Source organism: Tenrec ecaudatus, chromosome 6 (assembly GCF_050624435.1).
Source record: "Tenrec ecaudatus isolate mTenEca1 chromosome 6, mTenEca1.hap1, whole genome shotgun sequence".
Classification (NCBI taxonomy): domain Eukaryota; kingdom Metazoa; phylum Chordata; class Mammalia; order Afrosoricida; family Tenrecidae; genus Tenrec; species Tenrec ecaudatus.
In genome coordinates, this window is record NC_134535.1 from 86328545 (window position 1) to 86341472 (window position 12928).

The window sequence follows — 12928 nt, forward strand, 5'->3', positions numbered from 1 at the left end:
CAACAACTTTCACTGAGAATGTCAGTCATAGGTTTACTGGGATAATATTCATCTTCATACAGCATATAGGGCATTGATGTAACAAGTTCATGTTTGCCCACCTAGAACAGTTCAACAATCTTGGTATAGCTCTTCCACTTCCTCAGACACCAGGAATTTCTCATCTTCAGTCTTCAGGTTACATGTATGTCTAAGGTCAAGTTCAGGTCACTCACTGGATTTTCCACATCAGATATCACTGATGCTGCCTCTGCAGCATGCCTTGCACCTTGAGGATCCAGGATTCAATGTACCAGCATTCTACAACTCCCAGCCTGGGTCCCCAGGAGGTGCCCAGAAACCCAGGTCACTGTGGCCCGTGGTGTATACCATCAAGGACAGCCCCCAAAAGGGTCCTCAAAAGCATTTTTAGTCATTTCTTCCCCCAAACTGGAGGTTAGTCCTCCCTTTTTCCTACCAACAGTCATGCATTTGTGTTCTTCCAGACGTATTTGCTCCCTTTCCACTCTCCTGAATCGTTTTTCCCACCAGTATCCCCCTCCCTCTGATAGGGCTGTCTACATGTCTGGGGACCCTCATCATCGCTTTGCCTGGCAACCACGCAGTATTCAACATTCCCTTCCCCTCCCTTGACCATTTTATCCTAGCTGATGTGAGGCACCCTCTCCAGCAGAGTGGCCTTCAGGATGCATACCTACAGAGGATGGTGGATGGTTCACTGGCACCAGTCAGGCTCTCTACTGGAATGAAGTTTTCTATGTAAGATCATGGCAGTTTTCTGGGAGCAGACAGCTGCATTTTCTCATGTGAAAAAATGGTGGGTTTGACCCACTTACCTTGCAATCTATAGCTTCACCATCCGCCCCAGCAGGGCTCCTTCTAAGGCTGTACAGGACTATAGAAAGTAGACATTTTTGCCTTGCTCTTGACCTTAAAAGTCAGTTCTGACTCAGAGCAGATCTTTCTCCTGCTGGGTTAAAACCCCCAGTCTTGAGGTAAGCAGTCCAATACCGATGTCCTGAAATATTAGACTCAAGTCTTTCATAAATTACCTGCAACATACTGAGGAATTTCTCTCCTAGTCCTAGTTTGTTACATTTTTATTTTTTTAATCATGAAATTGTGTTTGATTAATCTCTATGTATTAAAGAAGGTGAATTTGTAGTTAAAAAATCTTCCAATATATAAAATGCCAGCCCAGGGGTAGTTTATGATGAATTCTACCAGATATTTAAGAAAAAGAGTAGTATCCGTTCTCCATCTTCTTTTTCAGAAAACAGAAGAGAAGGAACTACGGTTCCATTCTTTTTCTCAGAGCAGCATAATCTTAACACCCAACATAGAAAAAAGTTATCATAAAAAGAACAAACCACAAATTGTGTTCACTCCTCTTGAACATAAACACAGATTCCTTCAACAAAATATTATCAAATAAGACACAGAAACACCTTATCAAAAAAGATAATGCAGCCTGTGCTAACAGGATTTATCCCAGAAATGCGGGGCTTACTTATTCAATTTCAATCAATGTAATTCAGTGTGCTAACAGACCAAGTTAGAAAAACCATATCATTATCTCAATAGATGTAGAGAAATTGTAATTGAATTAAACACCTATTAATTACCAAAAGGTAGTTGCATAGTATTATTATGTGGCATGTGATTCACTCAATTACTGCTCTTTGAGATTTATAATCTCTTGTATAATAAAATAACAAGAAGTAGGTTTTGTGTTACACTTACTAGCTTAACTGTCCTGCTACCTAACCCTGTTGTGTTTACAAATCTATTCACACGCACTTGGGAAAATGAGGAGAACGTAAACTCTGAGTCACTTCTCAGCTTCCATAGTAAACTCCAGAAGATTCATCCATCTTGTATTTGTCCCGTGGGAAATTTCTACACAGGTGCCAGATGTCTTGCTCCCTTCCCATTCAGGTGAAATTTTCACCAGATAGTAGTATTTCTCATTGAAGAGTTCTGAGCTATTGCTTCAAGCAAGATTTACAAAGACTATGTACAATGAAGTCCCCTGCTAACTCTAAGGGAAACACTTCCGGTTTATTTTAGTTCATGAATCCCAAAGCAAGCTCCGTGGTGTGACAGCTGGCATTGAGTCAGCTGCCTTAAGTTCCTACAGCCCATCTGACAGCCCATTGGCTATATCAGCACACCTGTCTTATTCTCATTGGAATATCCTTTATTTGAGTAATGATAGCAGCAAAATCTAAGTCAAAGAGGTCAGTGTGTGGAAAAAATGATTGTGTGACTAGGTTTGAGAAAGATGAGAGAAGTTAGTCAACATTTTGGATTTTTCAAGATGACTGGAGCAGAAATTAGGAGGAAATTCTGAAGCTTCATCTACAGAAGCTTTTGCAGCCTGGGTAAACATACTTATTTTTCCCTCCTAGGTTCCTAAGATAGAAAATTCTGCCTATTCCCAGAGCTGGGCAAGTATAGCACACCATTTTAATGATAACCACTTATGCTGTGTTCATCTTATCTCTGAATTTTAGGATACAAATGAAGAGCATATAATGTCCTGCCTAAATCAGCTGATGTTTTTGTCCCTTCTGGCCAGTCCCCAGCCTACTTCTCTCTCCCTCTCCCTCTCTCTGTCCCTGGCTTTCTAAGACATATTTTTCCTGAGTCCTTTCATCTCATTTCTCTTTTCCTGTCCTCGAGTTCTCCTGCAAGGCAACTTCCTCAGGCGATCCAGCTTTTAATCTGCTCCCTCAAAATTTCTTATCTGCTTCTCGAATATGCCTCTCTTCCTTTGCAATACCAATCATTTAGAAATAAACACTACGGTGAGTTTATTAGAGATCTTACTTTACATAAGCCATCCATTAAAATCTCACAAATTGCCAAGTAAGTACAGTTACCCCACTCTGCTGGTAGGAAGCTTGAAATAGAAAGATAATTTTTTTTCTCTCGAAACTTGTGTAGATAGAAAGTAACCAATATGCAAGATGGCCTGCTGGGAAAATTAATTAAAAGCAAAATCTCCTGCTAAGTCAGAAACCCTCTTCAAAAAAGTTGAAAGAGAAAGAGAATCATGAAGCTTATCACGGGAAATACACCACAGTGGTGACCAAAACAGGAGGAAATCTGGCCCTTTAATAGAGCCAAGCAGATGCAGCCCATTTCCTGTGTCCAAGAAAAAGGACAGCTAGTCCCCAAGAGGATAGCACCATTTGCCACAGAGAGTTTCTCTTCAACTTGCCTGGTGACGGAGGTAGCCAGATGACTAATAGAGGGCTTATTCAATGGGGGGTTGCACGTGGGACCAGGGCCTGCCTCAGTTGTCACTTGAACAGGAGTGGCTGGCAGGAAGGCTGGCACAGGTGCTCTCAGTTACTGATTGCACGTTCAAGAAACCGCTGCTAGGTCCATGATGATAAGACTCCTGAGCTGTAAAAATGGGAAGTCTTGGCTTTTTTTTTTTTTTTTTTTAAGATTTGCAACCATCTCACAACTGCAGAAGGAACCTTGACAATGATAAATTTTCTAAAGTAAATGTTCTAAGGTTAATGGGTGTGTGTTGGGGGTGGGGGAGAGTGCTTTTTTTTCTGTCTAGCCCCCATCTATCGGCATTTTATGTAATTTGAGGTGGTGGTATTTTTTAAAATAGTTCAGTGCCATTGAGTCGATTCTGACTCATTTAAATCTGAGAGGATAGAGTAAAGCCTCCCCTTTGGGTGCCTGAGACTTCAAATCTTTATCGAAGCAGACAGACCGAACTTTCTCTCACAGACACACAGATGGGCTCGAACACTGACCTTTCAGTTAGCAGCTAAACATGCAACCCATTATGCCTCCAGGGGTCCTTATTTTTAAAAAACATCAATTACAAAATACCTTTAAGAAATGTATAGGCAGGTTTTCGCCGGAGGCCAGCGGCTCTTTGGCGCGTCCCTCGGGCTCTGCTGGCAGGCAGCAAGCAGCATGGCCCCTAACCACCAGCCTTCGAGCCTGCCGCAAATGAAGAAGCCTAAGGTGCAGGAGACCCCGACCCTCCCCCCCCACCGAAGAAAGAAAAAAAACAGCAGGAAGCAATTGAACATATTGATGAGGTACAAAATGAAATAGACAGACTTAATGAACAAGCTAGGGAGGAGATTTTGAAAATAGAACAGAAATATAACAAACTCCGCCAACCATTCTTTCAGAAGAGGTCAGAATTGATCACCAAAATCCCAAATTTTGGGGTAACAACATTTGTCAACCATCCACAAGTGTCTGCATTGCTTGGGGAAGAGGATGAAGAGGCTCTGCATTATTTGACCAGAGTTGAAGTGACAGAATTTGAAGATATTAAATCAGGTTACAGAATAGATTTTTATTTTGATGAAAATCCTTACTTCGAAAATAAAGTTCTCTCCAAAGAATTTCATCTGAATGAGAGTGGTGACCCATCTTCAACATCAACTGAAATCAAATGGAAATCTGGAAAGGACTTGACGAAACGTTCCAGTCAAACACAGAGCAAAGCTAGCAGGAAGGGACAGCATGACGAACCTGGGAGTGTCTTTACCTGGTTTACCGACCATTCTGATGCAGGCGCAGATGAATTAGGAGAGGTCATCAAAGATGATATTTGGCCAAATCCATTACAGTACTATTTGGTTCCTGATATGGATGATGAGGAAGGTGAAGGAGAAGAAGATGATGACGACGATGAAGAAGAAGGTTTAGAAGATATTGATGAAGAAGGGGATGAAGACGAAGGGGAAGAAGATGAAGATGGTGACGAGGGAGAGGAAGGAGAGGAGGATGAAGGAGAGGATGACTAACAGAACACTGATGGATTCCAACCTTTTAATTTTCTTCAGTCCCTGGGAGCAAGTTTCAGTCTTTTTTTTGTTTTTGTTTTGTTTTCTTCCTCTTGTGCTCAGTCACCCTGTTCTTGAGGTCTCTTTTCTCTACACCATGGTTCTCAACTTATTTGGGGGTGGGGAAAATAATGCCTTGTGCAGAATACAGTGGAAAAGAATCTCTACCCCCTTGTGTTCAAATTAATTTTTGTCCCTTCCTGTCTCAACAAAAACTATGGAATCAACACACCACCGTGCTCTGTGGGAAAACAAAACGCTCTGCTCCCTTGGCCCTGCTGGCAGCTGGAGGGTGCTCGGCCCCTGTAGCTTCTTCCCTCCTTCCTCTGTACATTGGGCTCAGAGATTACACTGTGTCTCTGTGTGAATATGGACAGTTAGCATTTACCAACATGTATCTGTCTACTTCTCTTGTTTAAAAAAAGAAAAAAAAACTTTTAAAAAGGGGGTTTTAGAAGATCAGCAAAGGGTGGGTTTGAGATGTATGGGTGGGTTAAGTTGGCATTTTGACAACATGGCTTCTCTTTTGGCATGTTTCATTGTGATGTTTAATGGACATCCTTGCAGTTTAAGATGACACTTTTAAAATAAAATTCTGTCCTAATGATGACTTGAGCCTTGCCACTCGATGGGAGAATCAGCAGAACCTGTAGAATCTTCTTTGGAATTGACATTCTCTATTGTAATTTTGTTCCTGTTTATTTTTAAGTTTTCTTTTTTGTTTCACTGGAAAGGAAAGATGCTCAATTTTAAACGTTAAAAGTGTACAAGTTGCTTTGTTACAATAAAACTAAATGTGTACACACAAAAAAAGAAATGCATAGGCTACAACAAGAAAACTATTGGAATGCATATGCCTTTTTATAAGTGCAAATCTTCCCACCCTGTCTACATATGTATTTATAAAGCAAGAAGGTAAAATGAAAAAATGAGTATGCAATATATAATACATTTACATCGAAAGACTTCTAATTCCTTCTAAGTCCTTGTCAGTATAAACATACCCATTGCTGTCAATGTGCATACCATGATTTGACATGGTTTTGACACAGGGATCAAAAGAGTACCTATATAAACTTCATGGCATCACAGTGCTCTAAAACTCCACCTCGTTTGTGTGTGAGTGTGTGTGTGTGTGTGTGTGTGTGTGTGTGTGTGTGAGAGAGAGAGAGAGAGAGAGAGAGAGAGAGAGAGAGAGAGAGAGAGAGAGAGAGAAATAACTGCACAATCATTTACTTTTGTTTCTGGTTCAACATTTTGCTTTATTCTGCAAATATATACTTAAAATTAAACTCTTGAATATCTGTCAATCTAAAAATCATTAGTAGAGCCAACCAGTTGAGTAATTTGAGTCTCATTTGCCATTTCTACGCTTGATCCTAGCTGCTTCCAGATGTAGAATGTTGTCCTTGGTTTCATCAAGACTATGGTCCTGATCCTCCAGGTCCAGTGATTCATTCCCTCAAGGAGTTGGTTATGTCTAAGACATCTGGTGTCATGGGCTACACATTGAGGTGGGAGGGAGATAACGATTAACTCAGTGGCTCAAAACCACCAGCTGTGCCTCAGGGGAAGGATGAGGTTTTCTACTCCTAAAAAGAGTTATAGTTTCAGAAACCCACAGGAACATTTCTTTCTACCCTTTCTATAGGGTCACGAAGAGTTGGAATCAACGTGACGATAGATACTGTGTTGAGTTTTTTGGAGATGTATTCATTACTTTGCCTCATGCATGGTCCATTATTTTTAAAGCTATATTTGCAGCAAAGGTAGATAGGCCCCCTCCCCCCCACACACACATAAATATCTTCTGTCAAATATATTTGTGTTTGCATCTCTATCTCTCTTCATATCTGTGTTAGGTCAGGTTGACTAGAGAAACAAATCCCATGACACTCATGCATGTGTAAAAAACAGGTTTATATCAAGAAGTAATTGTCTATCAGAAAAAAATCCCAGGCCAGTCCATAAGTCTGATACTAGCCCAGAAGTTCCTCTTCAGGCTTATGCCACCACATACAACGAGGCAAAATGCAGGAAGATCACAGGCTGGTAGATGAAAAGCCTTGTGAATCCAATGGCGGGGAGGCTTCACAGGATTCAGCGTGTGGCTCACCAACAGGAAGGTAAAAGCAGAGAGATGGGGAGGCTCCTAGGACCCTCCTCAAGGAAAGGCCACATGCACAGGAGTCACCATCTGACTGTGACCTGATTGCCAGGCTACACTCCACCCCTACACCCCTGTATCAAATTGACATGAAATTATGTAACTACCACTATATATGTGTATATATATATACATCTATATATTCATGTTATATTTCCACTCTCCATCCCACACCTCTTCAGCCTTCATGTCTTTCTAAACATTGTCTTGTAGAGCACTACTATGACTGGACTGTGTATACAACAGTATTTGTCTCCACTGCCTTTAACTCTCACAAATCTCCCAAGGTTCCCCTCCCATCCCTGGTAGCCATCAACATATATTTCTTTTGGTATGAAAAACCTTTACTTGACTTTTTATAGTAATGGTCTCTTACAGTATTTGTCCTCTTGTGATTGACTAATGTCACTCAACAGAATGTCTTCCAGGTTCATCCATGTTATGAGTTGCTCCCCAGAGTCTACCATTACTCTTTCCTGTGCTGTAGTGTTCCACTGTGTGCATGTACCAAATGGTATGTCTCCATTCTTCCACAGGTGGGCGTTCGGTTGTTTCTATCTTTTTTGCTCTGATAAATAGTGCTGCAATGAACACAGGTGTGCCTATTTCTATTCAAATTCCTCTCAACGGATTGCACAATGAAATCACTGTGAGTGAGCTATATTAACCCTAGAGAGAGTTGTATAGTATTTACTTCCTGGGTTTTTAGAGGGGAAATTGCATTTAAAAAACTCTTAAAACTTTTGTTAGCTCATCTTCAAACCTCTAACTAGATCAGCATGAAGCAGTTAGAAGATCCTCAGGACACATTTAGGAATCAGATGATATTTATCACTGGTGCTTCTCACTTAATTCATTTCCCTCGTGCCAAATGCCCCCTGGTGAGTTCAGTACCATCTAATGCAGTCTTTAAAAAGTCCCCATTTTGCACGGGCTTATCTCCCAAGAGCAATGTCTCTGTCTTTTTCATTCATGTATTCATTTTTGTTTCTGCTACCACATTTTGAGGATTTTTAAAAATCCACTTATTACACTTGGTGCCCCTGTCTGACTGAATCTGAAAAGTTCTCAGGAGGTTTTCCCTTGGTGAGGAACTAATCAATTTCTTCCACATCTAGAAACAAACCTATTGTATTATATTCCTAGGGCTGTTTATTTGACATTTTAAAATATAAAATAAACTTTCAATAATGGTGATATTTTAAGCATCAGCCACAGTAAAAAAAATGTTTTTTAAATGTGAAACAAAAGTCATGAGTAAGACCAGGCACACTGGTTCAACAGAAGGTGGTAGAACCTCTGATATCCGTCAGGTTTGGAACTGAACTCATCCATGCTGCGCAATTTTCAGCCAAACAGCACACGAGTCTATAAGGAGAACAGCATGGGGTAGGTCCGCACGCCTTTGAATAATCAACCATCTGAGAGCCAAAGGATAAAGTTCAGAATGGCTAGGAAAGAAGTAGTGAAAACAGAAAACACAGGGAGGAATCGGGAAAAGTGATGTTCCATGGAAAGGATCGCAAGGAATGAGTTGAAGCAGACTCTATGAATTGTTGAATGCAAAACTGTATCTTCTCTGTATCGCTTCACTTAATTCACACACAGAGACACAGAGAGAGAGAGAGAGAGAGAGAGAGAGAGAGAGAGAGAGAGAGAGAGAGAGAGAGAGAGAGAGAGAGAGAGAGAGAGAGAGAGGTTATTCTAAGAATCTCTAAATAACCTTAAAGAAGAAACCTACTGGGGAGCCCCAAGCTCCTCATATTGACTTGTACTGACAGCTTCGATGCAAGCCTTTGCCTTTTTGCAGTTTGGAATTTTCTCCCCAGCTCATGGGAGCTCTGATGTTTGGAGGTGGCAAAGGAGAAAGGTGTGTGTGTGTGTGTGTGTGTGTGTGTGAGAGAGAGAGAGAGAGAGAGAGAGAGAGAGAGAGAGAGATCTGCTCTGAATTCATAAAACAGGTCTGGCTACTGTGAACACTCTGCCTGACCTGAAAAAGTAGCTATTTCCTCCTTTCTGAGCTGCTTTCTTTTAGGGTGATGAGATGCTCTGAGGATGACGTCATGCATTATGGTACTTATTCTGAGCTGAAGAGTGAAAGAACTTAAGCAATGATTTGCTTTATTCTTTCCTCAAATATTGCCCATTAATTTACTAATTCATATAAATGTGGGGACCCATCAGGAATGTTAATGTTCAACTTGATTTTTTTTTTACTTCTCTGCTATATCAGTATTCTCAGCATTGTTATTGCAAACTGAAACGTTTGTCGGTTACTGGATCTAAAATAGTGTTGCCACAACTGAAAGTGTGTCACCAAATGAGAATGCAGGGAATTGGCTTTTGTCCTTCAACAGGGCTGTGAGACTCAGCTGGTCAGTTGACGAATAGCAGCTTCCTCATTCTCCGTGGCTAAACTAAATCTAAGTGGCTAATGCTGAATTAGAGCAACGAGGGGCCTACAGATTGCTACAAGAGTGTTGAGGAGCTCTTCCGATTCGGGTAAAATCTAGAATATCAGGCCAATGTGAAAAAAGATGCACACGCTTGAAATTTTGAGAAGATAGTTCAGGTCAGCATGTGGAACTTTTTAGCCATGGGTGAGGGCTGGGGGAAGACAGGCAACCTCATACCTCGTGACTATTTGGCTTGTAGCATAGGTATGCTATATGGCTTTGTACTGTGATAGTGAACAAATTCTCCTGACTCTATTACATGTATACCACTACTCACAGAAGTCTACCTGGAATATCACTTGGAAATAATTGTTTAAAGTCACTGTTATTATGAAGGTACCCTAGTGGCTCTGTTGGATAAGCATTCAACGGCTGACCACAAGGTTGGTGGCTCAATCGCCCAGGCAGCTCTGTGGCACAAAGCGAAGGCTATCTCCTACGAAGGTTCATTATAATTCAGAATCCGCTCAGTGGCAGTGGGCAGCGGATTAGTATATGACTGTGTTTTACAGTTAAGTAGTGAATGATGCCACCAAATGAAATTCAGGACACTTCTTTTAAACTCAAACAATAGGAATCCACTCTTCAACCTATGAATTCCTTGATGTTTTATTGTCCTCTTTCCTACAATAATTTCTTACACTTTACATTAGGCCCTATTCTGATTGTACACTTTTGTATACTTAATTACATGCTTTCACACTTAATTTCTCTCCCACACAGACACACTCATATAATGTGCAGTGATCTCCTTTATACTTTTAAAGGAAAAATGAAAGCAATCAGGTGGTGAGGTAGTTAAGGTTTATTGGGTCAACCTGGCCAATAAACACATCTGGGGTTTATTGAAGGGTGGAACGATAAAATGTCTCAGTAAGCCCCACCTTTCGAGTTCTCGGGTCTCTTGCTTTGTGATGGCCAGAACAGGGTACAGCTGCTTTAGCCAGTTCCCTGCTTCAGCTGGTAAGGCACACTTCCTGCAAGATATCCCTGAGGAGAAGTCACATGGACCTACCCCGATGCAGCCCTGGGTGCTGGAGCAGCTGTGTGGAGACCCCTGCCCGAGCTAAGATGCTTACATTCTCACTGATTCGGCTTTCCTCCTGCAGCCGGCATCATTGCATGTGTTTTGTGAGATGGAGGTCTTTGTGGATTGGTGTGAGACATATGGGCAATGTTGGATTTATGGGCTTGGACAGCACTGGGTTGGGATGCTTTCTTAATGTACACTAACCCTTTATATAAAACTCTCTTATATACATAAGATTTTCTGTGGATTTGTTTTTCTAATGTACCCAGACTAACACTGATGGAAAATCTCTTTTTTTCTCGAACCTGATTCAACATGCATGACTTTTCTAGCTAGAATAGATTTTTGTCCTAGCTGGATCATGGCCTTTTGATCTAGCTTTAATCCTCTCCATTTGTCAAATAATTAACCCCTGCAGTATTCTGCTTCCTCTCTCACTCACTCATTCGTGCTCTCTCACGCTCTAGCTCTCTGCTTAATCGAATCACTCTTATCGCCATCAGTCTAATCTAGTTTTTAAAAAATGATAGTAAAAGTTAGCGATATAATAGACTTAGAGTATCTATGGTAATATGATGATCAAGAAGTCAATTTTTAAATATCTGGGGACAGGTTTGGGGACAGTATTGGAAAGATATTTCTGAGAGGCATTCAAATGATTTTGTAATCCAGAGATAACATGTCTCTATATCTCAATGAGTGCTCTCAGTGAATTCATTCTGTTGACTGACCTCTACATCCAGGATGTCCTATTTGTGCTGCTTTCTCATTTAGCTATTCACTCTAAAGGGTACATCTAAATGCTGCTAGTGATCAGGCTTGATCCTCACCTTCCTGGACCTCTGCCACTCCTCTGTCACAGTTCCCAAGATGCTGGAAAACCTACTCTCTGAAAGAAAAACCATCTTTGTGGAGAGCTGCCTGGCTCAGGCCTTCTTTGTGTTCACCACAGGGGGCACTAAAACCTGCCTGCTGGCAGTGATGGCCTATGATCGCTACGTGGCCTTCAGCTCTCCTTTGCTCTATGGCCAGGTGATGAGCAGCCAGCTCTGTGTCAGGCTGGTATGGGGCTGCTGGGGCCTGGCCTTTGTGGATGCTCTTATCAATATTCTCCTGGCTGCCAATCTAGATTTTTGTGAGGACCAAACTATACCCCACTTCAGCTGCGAGCTGTCTTCTCTCTTCCCGCTGTCTTGCTCTGATACCTCAGTCAACTTCACGCTTCTGCTCTCCTCCTCCGTCTGGTATTTCTTTGGAACATTTATTATGATTATGTTCTCATTTACATGCCTTGTCTCCACCATCATGAGAATCACCTCCACCTCCAGCAGAAGCAAGGGTTTCTCTTCCCACCTCACTACTGTGATCTTTTTCTATGGCTCAGATTTCATCAGATATCTCATGCCAATCTTAGGTTCTCTTCAGGAAATGATTTTTCCCCCTGCAATAGAGTGTAATAACCCCAATGCTAAATCCCTTCATCTATAGCCTCCAGAACAATGTGTTAAGACAGCTGTGGATAGAATGTTCTGAAAATATTTTTATTCTCTCATATAGCAGACACGAATCATGAATAAAAGGAAATGAACTTGTTCTAATGAAACTATCAGCTAACTGGCCTTTAAAGAGAATTTTCTGATTAACTATGATGCCAGTGACAGAGGGTACGTGGTGATATTTACTACCTTGAAAATGTTTCCTAGAAGATAAAAACTCTTTTTTTTTTCAAATAAATCATTTTATTGGAGGCTCTTTCAGCTCTTATAGCAATTCATACATCAATTGTATCAAGCACATTTGTACATTTACCATGATCATTTTCTTTCTCCTTGAGCCCTGGTATTAGCTCCTCTTTTTCCTCTCCCACGCCCACCTGTCCATCCTTGTGGACCCTTGATAAATTATTATTATTTTCATATCTTACACCATCCACTGTCTGCCTTCATCATCTTTCTGTTCATCCCCCTATTGGGGTGACGGGGGGCAGTTATATGTTAATCAGTGGGATTGGCTCCCCCTTTCTTCTCCTCCCCCCCCACCTTCCCTACACTTATGGTATCAGTACTACCATTATTGTTCCTGAGGGGTTTATCTGTCCTAGATTCCATGTGTCAAGAGCTCTTATTTCTACCAGTGTACATGTTCCTGTCTCGCTGGATTTGTAAGGTAGGACTGGGGTCATGATAATGGGGAAGTGGGGGGAAGCACTAAAGAACTAGAAGAATGTTGTGTGTTTCTTCAATACTATACTACACCCTGGTTGGCTCGTCCGTCCCTTGTGACCTTTCTGTGAGGGCATGTCCAATTGTCTACAGATGGGCTTTGGGTCTCCCCTATGATATATTGCTGTAAGGAGCCCTGCTGGTGTAATGGTTAACCAGTTATCTTCCAGCCCAAAGAGTGGTGATGCAAACCCACCCAGTAGCCCTGTAGGAGAAAC

The 12928-nt window shown here is 41.4% G+C and overlaps 2 pseudogenes; both read left to right on the forward strand.

Moving 5' to 3' along the window:
- The first annotated feature begins 3948 nt into the window (after window positions 1-3948).
- Window positions 3949-4839, forward strand: LOC142451073 (protein SET-like; annotated as a pseudogene).
- Window positions 4840-11183: 6344 nt separating this feature from the next.
- Window positions 11184-12045, forward strand: LOC142451527 (olfactory receptor 8S1-like; annotated as a pseudogene).
- The last annotated feature ends 883 nt before the right edge of the window (window positions 12046-12928 follow it).